At 41.1% G+C, this 8,263-nt stretch overlaps 1 long non-coding RNA gene across 1 annotated transcript; it reads left to right on the top strand.

Moving 5' to 3' along the window:
• Positions 1-2,942: 2,942 nt before the first annotated feature.
• LOC111255429 (uncharacterized) lies at positions 2,943-4,752 on the top strand. The gene is made up of 3 exons (XR_002675472.2): positions 2,943-3,203; positions 3,703-3,856; positions 4,302-4,752. It is a non-coding gene; the product is annotated as an uncharacterized LOC111255429 (long non-coding RNA).
• The last annotated feature ends 3,511 nt before the right edge of the window (positions 4,753-8,263 follow it).

Below are 8,263 nucleotides of genomic sequence, written 5' to 3'. Positions count from 1 at the left end.
ACAGTGGGTTAGAAGCTGAGACTGATCGATATGATCGTGCTGGCAATCAGTTGGAACACACAAAGTTACCTTAATCCTTGTTTTGATGGAACATGCAGACACAAGCCAGGATTTTCTTTACATATTGAATAATACAATCCGTGCATGGCTTAAAGGAAATGAAAAAAAAAAACGCTGTTTAAAATACAGCAGGATTTTGGGTTTGTTAATAGCATCCCTTGGATATTTAATACATACCGAATCGAAATGGTTACCTTTGCTTCAGTCACATGTTCCTCTGTTAGAATTTTTAAATGTATGACTATACAGGCTAGTTTTCGTCATGATCAACTTGAATTCGATCTAACTTATGAGTTGGTAATACAATAATATGTCAAGAACATTTTTTAATGGCCATTAAACTGCAGTTTCGCTAAAAGCCATTGTTGATTAACGAACTTCAATAATTAAATGCTCCCGTGCACCTCTCTGTGCTCCCTCTATGTTCTTTATCTACTCGGACTCTTCCTACTTGTACAATATTCGCGAGTACACTTTTCGTTTCTTGCGCTGAGTCACTTCTGCTTTTTTTTTTTGCTGTCAGGTCCTGTCTTCTTCTAGACACTACCTTCCCAGTTACCCCTTTATAAGGCAACCGTGTCGTAAACGTTTCTCCCTATAAAGCGCTTTGAAGCACGAGCCGTAAATTCTTAAGACGAATGCACCGTTCCCTATAAATTGTGCTCGCTTTCTTACTCGATATAAAACACTGCTAGTAACACAACGAGACAGCCACTGCCGCCGATGTCACGACTTTACTTCAGCTGCTTGTGCTATCACGACTGACGCTATCTCTGGTCTCTGGCTTCGTCTCTACTAGAAGCTGTACACGACGCGCGCTGTTTTTACTCGTGTTTTTCCACGGAACCCCACTGCCCTGCAGGAGATGCAAACTCCAAACACGCTGATAGAGGACACCAACGTGGACGATAAAGCAGGTAGCCAGTGAGCGGTGATCTCCGACGAAGATGTCTTCAACGGCGATCACAACAGATGGACGGGTGACTACGTGGATAGACGGCAAGCAAAGCCTTGATCGACGCCCGACGATGTAGGTGAGAGAAAAGTTGTGCTCTGAGTGTGAAAAGCAAAGCAAGAGAGAAAGAGGGGACAGAGAGGAAGAAAATGAATGGAAACAACAAATTATCTCTTCGCGATTTTGACCCTCGCTCTGTCGAACTCACTAGTCTCTCAGTCCGCATATCTGGCCGCGTTTTCGCGTACCTGTGAGTTTTCATCGATCAATCATCCACCATGTCCACTAGCCGAAGCTGTCCAAGGGATTTTTCGAAGTAGGGGGTGGCAGAGTAGGTGGCCGACAGAGTCACTAGTGCTGCTGACGGCAGTTTCCTGGACCTCTCCTTATTGTCGTCATCGAAGTCCACCTCCTGAATGATTCGACTCACGTCTTGTTCCTTGTAAGGATAAGAGAAAAAAGTGAGAGGGAAGGAAAATGACGAGATGCTCCAGCCTTTTAGCGTAGCCACAGATGGAGACAGTGGTAGTAGCCCAAGCAGTGGTAGCCCCATCGAGGCCAATCGGAGAGTCGGGGAAGTGATGGTTATGGCGTACGTTGGTGTATACCAGTGGTCGTCGGTGGCATCAGTAGTAGTTCTGTTCAATCAGCCACTGCCCCAGCTTTTGGAACCCGCTGTCTGTCTGGATGACCGCGCAGGCGCTGTCGACACCATAGTGCTATCTCCACTGTCTGCTGTAAGAAAGCAACCTAAGAGGGACGTTACCCTTCGTTACTTGTCTCATCTCGAACAGCATCAAGGGCTGCAGTGGAGGACACCAACGACGACAGCAACGAGCAGTCACCGTCAATGATGCAACTGCGGTAGGAACACTACAGGACGATTGCAGCCACACTGGCAGAAAAACGAACTAGGAAAACTCAACAAAAAGGGCTGGGCTGAGAAAAGGGACTCGACTAGGTTAGGCTGAACGTTCCTCTACGTTGTTTTTTACACTTCAAGGAAAGTAAATAGGAACTGAAAGAACACGGTGAGAGTTCTTCTTTAGAATTGCTGCCAAGTGTGAAAGAAACGATTTCCTTGGTAAATTCTAGATTTGACGATGGGGTAAGATGTAAAGCTACAGCAGTGTGTAAATACGTAAACAATAGCCTGCCTAAATACTTTTTTATTAAACGAATGGGTCAGAGCGAAATAATGTTAAGTTGTTGCATTTGATTATTAATGTCTTAGATTCGGCTTAATTCTCAGCTAGGCATTACAACCTTTTAAAGCCGCAGTTAAAGAGAATAATATATGGCGGTATGTGCGTACACTATGGTAAGGACTCGACCAATCACGTCAACTCGGGTAAATTTTTCTTACCAAGACAATGGTTATCTAGGGAAGTGGAAAAACGGTGATAATTATGGTTGCTAAGTTGTCAAAACTGGAGTTCTTTCACTACAATCCATTAATTTTGCATTTGCTAGATACTCGCTTTAAGTACCCAGGTTTTGCACCACCTAATTAGAAAACGCCTCTGAAATCTATAGAAGCCACCCCAGGTTTGAAACATTATATCTATACGAGTAAGCTGAGCTTGGCAATCGCCACAACTTTCATTGGCCCTAAAAGTCTCGACTGAGCGCCTACTATTTCAATCAAATGTAAACATCCATTTGAAATTCCGGATCACAATGTATGTGAGTGATGCAATAAACGTACATAGATATGTATAGATAGTAAGAGTTAATTATTTTGCCAACCTTCGTCTGTATCTTTACTACTACTTTTATGCTTTGAGTCCGTGCAAAGTGTCTCTGCGTACGGTAGGGAACTGCTTTGTTTAAAATGAGCTGTCGTTCGGGATAATCCTGAAGTCGCCGTTAATCACGATTCTAATTGGCCGCTAGGGTATCGGCCAAAGCGGTCCCTAGAGTCCGAGTGAAAACGAAGGGACGAATTAAGCTTCAAAATGCACACAAAAAAGTTCAGTCATGGCCTGGGTCGACCTTCACGAGCCAAAGGCCCAGTACGGGTCGAGAAAGCACATTCTTGCTGCCCAAATGGCTTCGCTACAGCGATCGGCCTCTGGTCATAAAATACTTCCTGAGCGATGAGAGTTATCATAGGCCGTATAAAATTAGGATTTAATCAAGTCGCAATATAGGTAAAAAAATTCAGCAGAGAGCGCTATCTGAGACGGTGAGTTAGAATGGTGAAGACTAAGAGAAGTTAGAGATCGATAGACCTTACATTCATAGAATACGTGCTATTTCATCAAAATGGTATATCAAGATAAGCAGACGAATACATTACCTACATCGTGAATAATTATGTAGCTCGTCTCGAGCTTTCATACGATTTTCGAACTCTTCAAGCCAATTTCAAAAATAAATATCGTATTTTATTGTTGCCGATCCACCATAGAGTACCCTAGGATTAATAAAACGGCTGACTATAGACAATAACTGCTCAGCAGCCATATCACTCCTTCTGATAATTCTCGCCTGGGTTGTGGTCGTCACCTAACCCGGAGATAGATAAGGCTTTTACACACTTTGTTCTAGTTAACTACTTGCCTACTTATGGACGCTCGTTCTCGTCTACGTACTTCACCTTCGACACGACAAGTTTTATTTCACTTAGTAATTTTCGATTGTAACATGTTATGTGGCCCTGTATTTGGTCCTCGTTTGCCTAGCCTGTATGATGCCAGCTTCTCCTAGTCGTCAACTGTGGGGGAAATTAATGGATTTCGATAATCTATCTACCTTCCTTTGCGGCCCTCTGTCAGCTACGAACGCAAACGCAACGCTCTGGCTATTTGGACAAGAAACGCTAGTTGCAAATTTAAGGTGCCTCTTCCTGTATCCGTATTAATAGCTACGTGATCACTAAGATCATATGCTTTCACTGCTGTGCTATGGTGTAAATAGGCGTATCTGTTTTATTTGCCTGATTGGGCAGACAGTCATAGAAATATCCCCGAGCGAAGTGTTACAGAAATGTCTATTGAATGTAATACACCCGGACGGGCATTTGGCTAACGAAAGCCAATAGTACTGAATCTCAAATTAAATGGAAGTAGATCATAAATCAGTTTGGAGCTTCACAAAATTATCATCAAAGAACAATGATTATTGTGCTCGTTAGTATAACTAAATCAGCTTGGTAATGACGTGTCTACAATGGAGAATTTATTGATTTTGTCCTAATTACGTAAAAGTGCCTACAGTTTTCATTACAAAAACTGACTAGAAGAAGCAAGCGATTATAATCATTAGCATAATTTTTTTTCAGAAAGCTAAAACAGCAGCTTGGTGCATTAAGGTTACACGGGTCTCTCAGACTTCAATAGGCAATGAGTTCGGACGAACTCCGCGTCAGGACTGTGTGGAAGAGATACGTCACCTATCGATCGGCCTGTTCTCCAGCTCGCTACTACGTCGCCTATTTTTTCATGGTAAAGGAAGTGTCGTTTTATTGAGTGCTGCCGCAAACGGGCAAATCGAAAGAGTTCAATCTCGTCACATTAAGATCGAATAATGCTAATGATTAGATCGGGGTAGCGAAGGGGGGTGTAGGATGTTTGTTATGCTGACCATGGGTGATATGTGAACTGTTAACGGTATAAGCGCGAAGACCTTACCCCGTGGCACAAGCTTTTTTTACCTAGATGGTTTAATAGTTACCTATATAGTGCATAAACCATTTTTATCAATTGGTCCATAACCACATCCAAGCAGTCGCATTTCAATCAGAAAAATTATCGATTCTATGCTAAACGTCAACAAATATTGCAGCTGTGAGCTTTACATAAGCGTTTTTGTTTTTTCGCATAAAGTTGTCTTCATTCTTCTCCTAAAATAGACCTATATTTATACTAGACGCTCCATCCGTGTCCGCGGCATGACAACGAATAGAAGCTGAGTACTGGTAAAATCTCCATTCAGTTGTAAAATCGACGATTATGATCCCTCTGTATTTACTACATTGGGTCAGTTTAAGCAGATATTTAGATAGTTGTAGATATTGAAGCGGCTAAATGAGGCTATTCAACCCAGCGTTCTATCTCCAGTCGAAGCTAGCTAGCCAGTATAAAAGTTTGTTATTTAACCATACAGTCACACTACCCAGTTATATTTGAACAACATAATTGCAACTCAGTTGATCAGCGACTACTTGAAGTCTTTAAAAAAATAGGTCAGTGACACAGATCGTTTTTTTACAACAATGACAGGCGTTCCTTAAGCCTCCAATAATCTTCTCTTAGTCTTAGTTACTTTATTATCTAATTGCAATGCGTTATATTTAACGCTAACGCATGTAAGCTTACTAATCAGATCTGTCTTATTATTGAAAAACTGTAGTCTCCATATACATATATATATATATATATATATATTTTTTTTTTCTTTCATTTAATACGTCTAACCCGTACGTACGACTATATGAAGCATTGATTCCAGCCCTGTGACATGAGAGCCGCATCAAAAAAATTATAGGGAGCTTCGCGGAAATGCCCAGCCCAACTTGTGTTATAGATGTTTTATTGAGAATCAAACCTCCTTACCATTACATCGATTTATAAACGCTAGACTGCTCAGGCGTTAACCCTTGTGCACCAAGCTAATAGTTGCTTGCAACACATCTCCAATATTATATAAAATAGGCGCAGAGATTGGCGTTCCATTAGCCGAAATTCTAAACAATGTGTTTAGTTAGCAGATGCCCAGACAGATACGTGCTGGCTAAGTAAAATCTTATGTATAAATGTACGATATTTGTTAATTTAAAAATATCAGGCCTTTTATACTTTTTAATAAATGCTTTCTCTATTATATTGATTTGATATATGATGATACTATTTTTAACCTTTTACTTAAATTAGTTAACCAAATGATAGGAATAATTGTATTACATAAATTATGAACTTCTACCGAAGTTTGTCCTCGGTTAAACAATAGAGAGCATTATTGAAGGTGACTCCCTCGAAAAAAAAAAGTCTTTCGAAAATAATATTTTCTGGAGCCGCTAACATTGCGAGAATCGGTGCAATTTCAGATGTATATGCTTCTTCCATATTTTACGCTTGACTATATAATAGTATAAAAACAATTTCAGAATGAACATTCAATGAAGGAAAATCACAGATTTCAACGTTGAGTGTGATCTTTAGCGAGGCACGTCATCACGCCTGTTCGTATTTAGCACCTTATTCATCGTAATGGCTTCAATATCGTAATAAGCACTTCACCTCGACTAAACCCATCTGCGGTAGATCAACGCGGCCTTTTGTGAGCATTTTGCGATTAGACAGACGCTGCTACTGCGAAGACTTTGCTTGCTATCGCCCTCCTTTCTCCCTGCTTTTGCTGAACAGTGGATTCCGGTCTCGCAATTGAGGTGCATCGCCTTAACTACGGGTCTTCTGTAGCCACTAGCCAGGCGATGCTAATCGTGGGGGATAGGGGTTCGGACATTGTTCTTCGCTACTCTTGATGTATAGGATTCGATCTTCCTTAACATGTATATGGAAACACCCAGCATCTACTCGTTGCCACAATCCATATACACGCTTTTATGATCTTCTCTTTGTAGATTGTATATATACGTCAGTGATACAATGCCTCGATGGCACCACAGTTCCAAAAGAAGCTTCTGAGACATCTAAAACCAATAGTAACTAGGTCTATATGTACCGAAGCTGTTGGTATTTGTTGTAGGCGAGGAGCCAAAATAGTCCTTTGTTCTTTTTATTGCATCACCATAGATAACTACAGAATCAAACAGAATCGCTAGATTGCGTTTCACTGAGCCTGTTTTGTAGTTTGCCGATAAACCATTGTCTATCAAAAGCTAGCTAAATGATGTGATAACGCTCTAACCGGAATTGTGATAGATATGTCATGAAGACCTTTTAAAGTGGCTACGGGCGAAGCTACTGCAATATTTCGCTTCTGTAGAACAGCAAAAAGTCATCTAAGGCGTCCTTATACTGATTTACTGCCAACTAACAGAGGATTTGAGAAAGAAAAATGCCAATTATAACACTCAAGAAAGTTGAAGTCATTGACCCAAAAATAAAGAACGATGACGGCAAGTTCTTTCTCTGGCTTTCCTTAATTTGCTCAAGTTCAAATCTGTACAGCATACATGACCCCAAAAAAAGGAAACCAGTTGAAACGATAGCGGCCTGCAGCCGAACCGCCTATAGCCTGTTCTAGGGATCGTTCTGGCTATGTTTGGCTCGGGAACAAACGCATTACTCCAACAAGAACTTTTCCCTTTACTGGCTACAGTTGCCTATTTTTGCTCGGTGAAACCGGTCAAGAGAGTTCTACAGAAGTCCGTACTCCTATCAACAGGATACCCGTTTCCTCACATATACATCGCCACCCCTTCTTACTGTGTCATGTAGTAGGCCTTGAAAGCATAATACTTTGTCTGCAATAACTCTCTGTAGGTTCTTCAACATCGCTGGGCTTACTCTGCGCTTAGCATTTCGACGTACTTACGTATCTAGTGAAGCCCAAAGCGAGCTTCCGTGTTATGCCGCATACACGATGCGGGGCGACAAAAAGAACTTTGTCACGTGACGTGTCTTTGCTGAAGGGTGAATTTGTCAGCTTATGAGGACGCCAAATCTAAAACAGACTCTAGTCGTACCGCTCTAGACCCATGTTTAATGTTTCTAACATGGCCGTGTCATGCTTGCAGGGCAACTTTTATTCACGAAGGTCGGATACGTCGCTACCCATGGCATTAATCTCATACACCTGAATTTTTACGCGTAGTGAACAACGTGGGACGTACCGACCGCGGGTGGAAATCTCATTGTGCCATTGCTTGTTTTATAGTGGGCTTCTTTTCGAGCTTTTTAATCCTCCTTTCAATCGAGCCTATTGTCTCCTAATACTTAGAAAAATCGGGAAGATATGTCACATTAACTACCGTTCCTCGTTAGTTTTACGAATTAAGAAGTTTTTACATATAGAGGTGATTGTCTCATCATGCCACTGAACATCTTAACGCAAACCTCATGCTATGGAGGTCAACACTTTCTTTACACGAATAGCTGAAGAAAACATTTCTTAATTGGATCCCTAAATTTTGCATGAATTCGCTTAATAGCGTCGTGAACTGGCGAATTTAACTCGCACTTTAAACATTCGTTCTGATTTATCATTGTTATTAATATTATATATATATCATTTTGGTTCGCGTCAACGATAGAGACTCTTGGTTTTTATGATAAATTC

This window comes from Varroa destructor, unplaced genomic scaffold, assembly GCF_002443255.2.
Source record: "Varroa destructor unplaced genomic scaffold, Vdes_3.0 BEIS01000001.1, whole genome shotgun sequence".
Classification (NCBI taxonomy): domain Eukaryota; kingdom Metazoa; phylum Arthropoda; class Arachnida; order Mesostigmata; family Varroidae; genus Varroa; species Varroa destructor.
The sequence above is the reverse complement of the archived record's forward strand: the minus strand, read 5'-3'. Positions and strand labels throughout refer to the sequence as shown.